We start from the raw sequence: 10,516 nt of genomic DNA, 5'->3' as shown, positions 1-10,516 counted from the left end.
GATATTTGATTTACATTGGCTGGTCTCTGTAATTCTAAGGCTTCCAATCTACGTGTTAAGGTTGCAATCTTGGCCTCTGATGCTAGGGTTGGTTGAATTTGATGCATTCCTCCTCTTGAAGGTGTAGCTTTATCAAGTTCCCTAGTTGTTTCCCACTGTAAATTTTTCTCGGCTAGGTCTTCTAAGAATTGCCAAGCTTCAGTAGTTTCTTTGTCCATAAATTGGCCTTGGCACATGGACTCTAGCATGGTTCTTGAGTTTGAATCTAACCCCTCATAGATGATCTGGCATAGTCTCCAAGTTTCTATTCCATGGTGTGGGCATTGGGTCAAAAGATTCTTGAAACGATCAAAGTACTTCCAAAATGATTCACCAGCTAGTTGGTAAAATTGATTTATTTCATTCCTAATCCTAGCTGTTTTATGATGGGGGAAATATTTTTTTAAAAATGTTCTCACAAAGCCCTCCCAGGTAGTGACAGAATAGTTTGGCAGACTATAAAGCCACTTCTTAGCATTGTCCTTAAGGGCAAAGTTGATTAATCTAAGTTTGACCTCATCCTCTGTTAATTGCAGTTTCATGGTTGCACATACCTCCTCAAATTCTCTAATAAATATATAAGCATCCTCTAATCCTGTGAATTTTGGAAGCATATTTATGATTTGAGGTTTGATTTCAAAATTGTTAGCTGTGGGTTGTGGCAACCTGATACAAGATGGTTGGATGGAGCCAACTGGATAACACAAATCCTTAAGGGTCATGGGTTGGATTGGTTCAGCCATTGGAACAACAGGAATTGACTCAATTCTAACTAGACGACCCGACACTCTTCTCCACACACGAAGTGTACGGTTCTCGATGTTTATACAATTTTTTTTTTTTAATAAAATTTTTATGTATAAGGAAAAGAAAGAAAAGAGAAAAAGTTTTAAAGAGAAGATCCTAAGGAGTCCTAAATCTAAAGAAAAGTAACCAAATTAATTTAAATTTTAATTTATTTTTTTTTTTTCAAACAAGTGAATCAATAAATTAAACTCAATCTATCCTAGGGTTAACCTAAATCTAGACAGCTCCTAACTGTTCCAAGATGACCCTTCAAACCTTCCAAGTGGAGATTGATCAACTAGTTAGCCAGGTAAGTATAAGAGGTGGGAGGTTCACTCATCGTTGCCTTTCTAGACACCAAACGAGTTGGCCAGGCCAGCAACTGAACCAATTTAACAAACCACCCTCAGGGACTTGCCTAGACACCAACTAATCAAACAACTCAAACTTGGTAGAACTCTTAGGGTTCCTTGTCCTATTGAGCTCGAATTCCTTAAGGTTGACGTCTAATTGATTTTAAGATTAAAAGTCTAGGTAATGCAATATGATGGAGATGGTTTTTGGGCTAAGGAAGGGTAATGAAATCCCCACCTTATCTTGTTAATGGGTTGATGCCCTTAGATTAATTATGAAAATGCAAATACAAATAAACAAGATGACCAAGAATGTAAAAGATTTTAATTTAGAATTTTTTTTTTATTTTGATATTTTACTTCACGATTATGAAATGTCTTTTGTTTTGTTTTATATATTTTTTTTTTTTTGTGATTAAGTAAATTCAAATGATTAGGTCTAAAAGCAAAAGTAATTAACTAAAAATAATAAAAGAGAAATTAGAAGCGTACCTGAGTTTTCCAGCAATCACCAACTAAATATAGAAACCTAAAGAAAAAAAAAGAGAGTTATAACGCACGAAGAACAAATATTTGAAAATACTTTAAAACGCCAAATCCCCGGCAACGGCGCCAAAAACTTGATGTTCAAATCTTAAAATTTGTAAATAAAACCGCAAGCGCACGGTGTGCAGAGTAGCACGACCAGCGAGTACGGGTCGATCCCACAGAGACTTGGTTTTAAAAATGATTTTCAAATCTATGCTCAAGTGAGCTTTAACAAAAATCGAAAGTCGAAAGTTGTTTGCTAAAGACAATAAGACTAAGGATCTAGGGTTTTTGAATCCACTAGATCTAGATTAGGGAATTCTACCTAAAATTTTTCTTATTGATCCTAACGACTACTCCTCTTGTCTTTCCCAAGCATAGATTATGAAGGGACTAAGGCCCAACGATAACCTATCAAGATTCTTTACAGGGAAGTAGTAACTAGGATCCCTTAGGGTTTTCTCCTCCTATGCACTGAATCAAGCATGAACTATGAAGGGACTCTGACCCAACTGTAGTTCATCAAAAATTCTTGGCAAAAGAGGAAGAAAAAGAAACCCTAAGAAAAAGAAAGAACCCTATGTAAAATCCCTACTCATGATCTAGCTTCATCGCAAACCCTAGAAGGGATGCTTAGCTAGACATGATCTAAATCTACTTACAAAATTTAAATACAGAAAAATAAACTACCCTAATTTCATAAATTAAACTATCCTAATTGCATAAATTTAAACTGCATAATTTAAACTAACCTAATTGCATAAAATTAAATTGCATAAATTAAACTATCTTAATTGCAAGAAAAATAAATTGCATAATGTAAAGAGATGAAATTGCATAAAAAGAAGATTTTATATATAAAAAAAATTTATTACAAAAACCTCAAAGCTCAAGGCTTGAAAAGAGAGCTAAAAACCCCACTATCTAGGGTTACAAGCTTGATCGGAAGGAAGAATACATAAAACAAGGGCCTTTGGGGGCTTTTTATAGGCATTTGGGGGTTATAAGGTTTTCAAAACTTCCGATGTGGGACTAAGAGGTTTTAGGGGGTTTATGGTGCGCCGATGGGTCCATGGTCCATGCGCCTGTTGCTGTGGACCAGGCGGCTAACCAGATCACAAAATCAGTTGATTTTTGACCAATTTTGATCTGATTTGACTCGGGTTTGACCCAATTGAGTCTTCTTTCTTCATTCTTCAATTCCTGGGTCAATTTAACTCCGTTTTGCATAAAATTTGCGCCGTTGGAATCCTCTTTCCTTGTTCTTTCTATTGATGATCTCTTCTTCTGCAAAATATAATAATAAGTATCAATTTCTTAATAAAGTTAGATAATTTAGATATTAATTGATACTTTTTATGTCAATTTGTGACATAAATCACATAGTCATAACAATTATGACTAACCTAGTGGCATGGGTCAGCTCGAATTGTTAGCCATCTCAAATCAGAATTGGATCGACACATATGGTCAGATAAGTGAGATTGGTGGAAGGGATATGCCATTAACTCATCAAGAACGCATTCGAGTCGAGTAGCTTCCAATTAAAAACCAGTCAGTCGTATCTGTCCAACTTATCTTAGACACCAAATTATCGAACCAAAACTAATTGGGTTAGCCTACAATTCAGACTCTAACCACTGAGCCAAATTAGGTCTTAACTTGATCGAGTCACATCCGAATGTGTTTCGACCTTGATCCAGACTTAATCCTATTAGGCTGGTCAATTATTAGCTTTCATGATTCCATCTAACCAACTCTTGATTCAGTTTGATCAACTGCTAGACCTAATTGAGCTACCCAAGCTCGAACCTAATTTTATGAAAATATCTTAGATCTGAAATTCTCAATTTTAGACCTAACTTAATTTCATAAGCTTAATTCATTAATTAAGTTTGGGTTCATAAATAAAATATATAAAATAAATCCTAAGATTTCAGGATCTAGGATTTTGCAGAAAAATAAATTTTGATTTCTGATTAAGGATGAACATGCGGCACCCCTACATGTCATATGAACACCCCATTGAATGAAAAGAGAGGGTCTTAAAATTCTACTTTATTTTTATGATCGGACGGCCATGAGGAACACCTTAATCAGAAATATAAATTTAACTACAAAATTAGTTAGATCTAAATTTACATATCTCATATATAATTTAAGATCTAACTAATACATGCTTTGCATACATCTCATGCAACAAAAATCGATCTAATTAATATGCTTTCAGATCTGATACATCACATGTAATATCTAAAAAATAAGATTTAAATTAAACTATTCAAAATTAAATCTATTTTAGATAAGTTACTGAAATAATTCTACAACTAGTTTAGGCATGCAACAGATCAATTTTATAAAAAAATTAAAATTTTATTTTTTATTTTTTGATCTAATTATAATAATTATAATATCAAAAAAAATAAAGAATAAATTAAATTTAATTCATATTTTAATCTCGTTAAAATATAAAACTTAAGACTATTCATGGATTCAACTAATCCTAGTCTAGTCATGCATCTCATGCATGTTAGATCTTCTTAGATTTAATTTTAAATATTTTAATTTTAGATCTTATTATATCTGATATGATATTTAAAATTTTTTAATATTAGATAAATTAAAATTAAAATTAGATCTAAATTAGATCTGAAATTGAGCCATCAATCTGGCTCTGATACCAGTTGAAGAAAAAACCATCTTTTTTCTTTGTAGGATCTTCCAGATTTCATCAAATCTGAGATGGAATAATTTAAAAATTTTATTCTATGCTATTTTAGATCTAATATCTATTAGATTTAATTTTATTATCTAATATTTAAAATTTAAAATTAAATCTAAAAGTATGAGAAGTATAGACATACCTCAAGGGTAATCTGATTACCCTGTAGATGATCTCAGCACAGCCCGAGGTTCTGATGTAGCCACGCAAGCACCTGGCCTCTACCGGTATCCACTCAAGTAGAACCTAGAACATCTTCTCCTCATGAATCTATACTCCAAAAATCAGATCTCTATCTGATTTGAAAGTACTTCAGAACTCCTTCTGAAGTTAGAGCAGCAGCCTGTCGAAGATGTCCTGCAGCCTTCCTGTTCCAGGCGTCACCACGCCTTGGACCTTTGCCAGATGGATGTCCAACTTCTTGAACGTGAAGAGGGGAGAGAGAAGAGAAAGGAGGATATAGAGAAGAGGAGAGGATTCTCATTTTGGCTGGGTATTGAGCAGAAACTTACAAACCCTAGGTGCAGACAGGGATTTTATAGACCCTGTATGCTGCGCAGTGCCACATCATTCGACCAATCAAAAAATTTTAATTAATTTTAAAAAAATTTTGACTGGTGGAGTGATATCATCTAATCATATCAGATAAGAATCTCCACCCTCTCTCCTATATTGGTGCCAACTTTGGATAAGCACAAGCAAGGTGGCGCCCAAGAGTCCATGTTAATCAGGACTCTTCATTCTTATCCATTTAGGACGCCCACTTTAATCCAATTGGGCTCACGCCATAATCTAATTATGGTGCCCAATTTAATATGGTTTTGACATGTGGATACTCTACAAAAATTCTTCAATAGGTTCTCTTCAGTTTAAGACCCATATGTCAACATTTGACAGATGTCCTAAAATGAAATTGGCAGGTGACAGGAATTAGCAGGTGCTTGTCTTAAATTCATCTCATGAATTAAGACGAGCTTTTTTTGAGCTGGACAAGCTTCATTTAGACTGAGAAAAATCTTCTCAAGATTTTTTAGGTGAGTCAAATCATATTTGACTCAGTCGAGATAGAAAAGATTACACGAGGAGAAAGTTAGGCTCAATCGAGTGCTAGCATGATTTTCTTGAACCTAATTGGATCTAATCCAAATCAATTGGGTTAGCCCAATTGATGACATCAGACCCTAACCCTTGTTTGTGTGATCCAGTTAGGTTCAATTTCGTATGGTAATGAGACATGTCGTGATCTCATCATCGACATCATCGAAACTCCTTTCGATGGACCAGAATTCTTTTGATTCAGACAATTAGAATGATCGATCATCAATATCATTCTAATTGCTTCCAAAATTACTAGTGATACCTAGCAGTATGTGGTGGTAATCCATCAGAACTGAAGACAAACCCTCGGTGCAGCTACCTATGTGATTGAGTTCCTCTATTATGAGTTCCGACTGAATTAGGGTTAAGGTGAACTCGTCAAATCCAACATCAGTCATATGAATCAATCGATCGATCCGAGTCCAATGTGAAACTCCAATAGAAAATTTTTTTTTCATTATTTCACTCTGCCATGACCATGGGCTTAAGGACTCGATCTTTCGATCATTATAGGACTATTCCTCTCATCTATCGAGGTTGATAGATCCCATCTTGGTGCGACCTAGTTCCTACAATGAATATGCTACAGCCAACATACACCTTAGGGTTTCAAATAGCTAGGAGATCGAGTTATGGTATAGTCAAACTATAACACACTCAAGGTAAACTGTCGATGCACCTCAGGTCAAAGAATTAGGCACACAACTACAGCATCGAGCTAGTCATCGATGAGAAGGTAGACTTCCTTATGACTGTTCGATATGGTCACGCTCAGTACTCTCGTTCTCAATAAATACCAGTACTCTCACTTCGGTGTCTCCACACCGTAGACTCAAGACACATCTGTCCTAAGAAAGTGATCGTACACCAACCTTCCGGATCGATCACCATTCTCGTGATGATCCTATGGTCAGGAGCTGTTTATAAGTTAGTTATATAAATTCAGATCTTAAATTTTCAACTCTTAAAAATATGAATTGACATTCCTACTAACTCAAAAGATATATCACAGACATAATGTACATAATGTGAAAGAAAAACAACCCATTTTTGATTTATTATCAAAATTATAAATTTATCCTTAGATTTGTACAGGAATGTGTCGGCCAATCTGGCATCTAGGGTACACATCTAACATAACTGTCATCAACATCCACTACAAGAGCTCATTAAGATCCATGTTGATGTATCAGTCAAACTCCAGCAGCCTCACTGCGAACAGTGGTGCCATCTCAGGTCAAAAGATTAGTCATACAACTGCAGCATTGAGAAGATCACTAATGAGTGAGCAGACATCCATGTGACTTCTCGTGTTGGTCATGCTCACTGTTAGTTGTTCTCTAACAACCACCTGCACTCTCGCTTAAATATCACTATATTGCAAACTCGAGATCTATCTGTCTGAAGGAAGCGATCCGTACATTGGTCTATCCAGATCAATCACCATCTCCATGATGATCCTATGATCAGGAGCAATTTAGGAATCAACCATTAATGATACATGCCTTAAATTCTCAACTCTTTGAGAATATGTGTCATCATCTTGTTAATTCCGTGGATGATTCATGGACACATAAACATGAATAGTAATATAACTGTCTAATAAGTATAAAATCATATCCTAGAGATATAAAATATGTCAGTCAAGATTAACTTCTAGGGCATATATCTAACACTCACTAGGATTGTTCTAGATCGACAATCTTTGTTGAGTTAGAGTAAAATTATTTCGACCAATTGAAAAGAGTTTCAATGATACGATAATAGAGATCATTGTATGTCTTACTATCGGATAGAATTAAACTTATGAGGTCACACAATAAAGAGATTAGGTCAGAAATAAATAATTGAGCTTATGAAGTGTCAATTGGGTTTAGAGAAACCCATTGGGTTCATGGTAACCTTGCTAGCACATGGTTGGACCCAATTTCTCTTTTAATTAAGATTACTTATTTGATAAGTTAATTCTAACTTAATTACCTGCTAATAACCTACATCAATAAGATTCATGAGACTTCAATTATTGGGTATCTAAGGTTATGGATCACATAAATTAAGGGTGCAAGTCCCTTATGAATCTTCTTAATAGTTATTAAGGGGTGCCACCTTGATTTGATCAATTTGGGCATGTCCATTGATTAGAGGGCCTTTTGTTTCATATGGGGCATCTCTTGGGTATATTTTGGGGTGTCTAATTATGGGTGCAAGGACTCTAATTGTTGGTGCCTAATGGGCTTTCTAATGTAAGTTGGATAACTTAAGTTATTAAGAATCCTAATGCAAGTAGGACTTATATTATGAAATTGAATAGGATTCAATCCTTATGCCTATTTAAAAGAACCTCCCCTAAGGCCCCTAGATCATCAAAACCAGCAGCCCCTCACATCCAAAGACTCTCCCTACACCTTCTCTTCCTCTCTCTTTCTCTCCTCTTGGATGTTCTATACACCCCTTCCTTGGGACATGCGTCCCAAGGAGTTTCATGCCCAAAGGAGTTTGGATGCCTCTTCTTTGCTAGTTTCTAATATCTGGTAGTAACACATAGCAAGGAGAAACTCTAGAGAAGAAGAAAAGAAGAAGATCAAGGAGAAAGATCAAGTGTTAATCGCGATCCAGGCTTCGTTCAGATTCAGCAGGCTGAATTTTGAAGAATCAAAATTCAGATTAAAAAGGACTGTTTCAGACTGATCTCGAGTGGATACTCATAAAGATCGGATATTTGTACGGCTAAGAAAGAGTCTTTTCTCTTTCAGATCTAATTTTGAAGAAAGAGATTGCAAAATAGATATGTGATTTGATCACAATCTAAATTTCTGTATATATCAATTTCAGCATATAAAATAGATCCATGTGGTTTTATATTTTTATGCATGCAAAATTTAGATTAAAATTATTTTAATTTTATTCTCTGCTGCGATGTTTAAAAAACTAAGTTTTGAAAACACATATGTATGTATCAAACCCCAAAATCCAATAGTATACTGCATCGTGATGGATAATAGAAGCTCAGCTGATGTTTTGTTTTACGATGCATTCTCCAAAAGAGTTAGGAGTATAAAACCTGAAGGTCTATAGCAACTCTCAGCTGGTAGTTAGCCAAGTCCGAGGAGACTGAAGCCCAGGAGAAAAATATGAAAAGAAACCTACACAAGGTAAAAAGTCTAATCTCTATATTCACCGGCTTTGATATTTAGCAAGGGTCGAGGTCTGAAAACTCTCGAGCCGACCTACTGTCCATTCTGGCGATTTCAGCACTAGGGAACCTATCCAAAGAATTTTTGTTTGAGGTAGTAAAAGAACCCAGCACAGAGGAGCCTACTTCAGTGTTACAGGTGAATAACGAGCCGAGCTGAATAGACCCACTGGTCCACTTCCTTAGAGATGGGACAGTGCCGTCGGATTCGAAGAAAGCTCGAAAACTCAAAAACTAAGCATCCTGCTATGTCCTCTATGAAGGCAAATTTTATAAGAGGTCTTTTTCTTTATCACTCCTCAAGTGTTTATGCCCTTTTGAGATTGATTATGCCCTATGAGAGATGCACGAGCGGATTTGTGAAAATTATCTAAGGGCTAGCCTACAAAGTACTTTAGTAAGAATATTACGGACCCACTATGTAGCAGGACGCAGTCAATCTGATCAAATGATGTGACATAAAATCTATCGATCTTGATAGAAAGAAGTAGTCCTATAGGATTTAGAGGTTAAGTTTGTAAGTCTGTGGCCACAGTACTGTGATTGATAAAAAAAAATTTTCATGAGAATTATAATTGGACTTGAGCTAATCGAATCTATCATATGACTGATGATGAGGTTTGACGATTTATCCATGACCTGTCATCTAGTCGGGACTCACGATAGAAGAACTGAATTACATAAAAACTACACCTTGAGGTTCTTTTTCAGTTCTGCTGGGTTACCACTAGATACTACTAGATGTCACTGGTGAATTTTGAGAGGTCATTAGGATTATTCAGGATCGACGATCCTTGATGAGTTAAAGTGGAATCGTTTCGACCCGTTGAAAAGATTTTCCATGATATTATAATAGAGATCATGATATATCTCACTATCAGACAGAATTGAACCTATGGGATCACACAACAAAAGCATTAGATCTGAATTAAGCAATTGGGCTTATGAAGTCTCAATTAGGTTAGGAAAAATCTTATTGGGTTCAAGATAACCTTGCTAGTACAAATTGAACCTAATTTTCTCTTTAAACTTGAATTACTTATTTGATAAGAATAATTCGAGTTAATTACCTACTAAGTACCTAAATGAATTAGATTCATTGGGCTTCAAATGTTGGGTGCCTAGGGTTTTTAGATCATGTGCATTAGGGGTTCAAACCCCTAATTGATTCCTTGATTTATTTTGTTGGGATGCCACTTGATTTGATCAAGTGTGGGCATGCCCACTTGAAAGATGGTGTGAAGGACAAGGGAGGGGCATCCCTTATGCTCTGGTTGGCATGTGAGATAGAGCCTTAAAGGGTGCCAAGGGTTGGCACCCTCTTGGATCACTTAGGCGTGGTCAAAGGTGAGGCTTACAAAGAGTCCTAATGCGATTAGGACTCACATTATGTGTCTAATTTGGTTTTGAATAAGATTCAAACCTCTCCTCTATTTATATCCCATAAGAGATATTCATCTAATTTTCAGCAAGCTCCCACCCTCGAAATAGCCCCCTATGCCCCCTCTCTCTTCTCCTTTTGGTTTACATGTCCAAAGCCTTGGACGTCCACCATCCTCATGCCCAAAGTTTGTTGGGCGTCCCCTTCTCTCTATCAGATTTTCAGATCTTGATTACTTCCAGATCAAGAGAAGAGAAGAAAAGAAGAAGATCAAGGAAAGATCAGGAGTTAATCACAAGATCCTGACTTGGTTCAGATTCGTAAGAAGATTATTCTTGGAGAAGAAAGATCTACATCAAAGAGGGTGATGCGCTCTTATTGCGAGAGCGATTAAAAGATAAATTATTCTTTAACCC

The 10,516-nt window shown here is 35.9% G+C and overlaps 1 non-coding gene across 1 annotated transcript; it reads left to right on the top strand.

The window, feature by feature from the left end:
- Nucleotides 1-306: 306 nt before the first annotated feature.
- Nucleotides 307-413, top strand: LOC140852691 (small nucleolar RNA R71). Its single transcript, XR_012135593.1, has one exon. It is a non-coding gene; the product is annotated as a small nucleolar RNA R71 (small nucleolar RNA).
- The last annotated feature ends 10,103 nt before the right edge of the window (nucleotides 414-10,516 follow it).

Source organism: Elaeis guineensis, chromosome 11, assembly GCF_000442705.2.
Source record: "Elaeis guineensis isolate ETL-2024a chromosome 11, EG11, whole genome shotgun sequence".
In the NCBI taxonomy this organism is placed as follows: domain Eukaryota; kingdom Viridiplantae; phylum Streptophyta; class Magnoliopsida; order Arecales; family Arecaceae; genus Elaeis; species Elaeis guineensis.
Note: the sequence above shows the minus strand (reverse complement) of the source record. Positions and strands in the feature narration are given on the sequence as shown.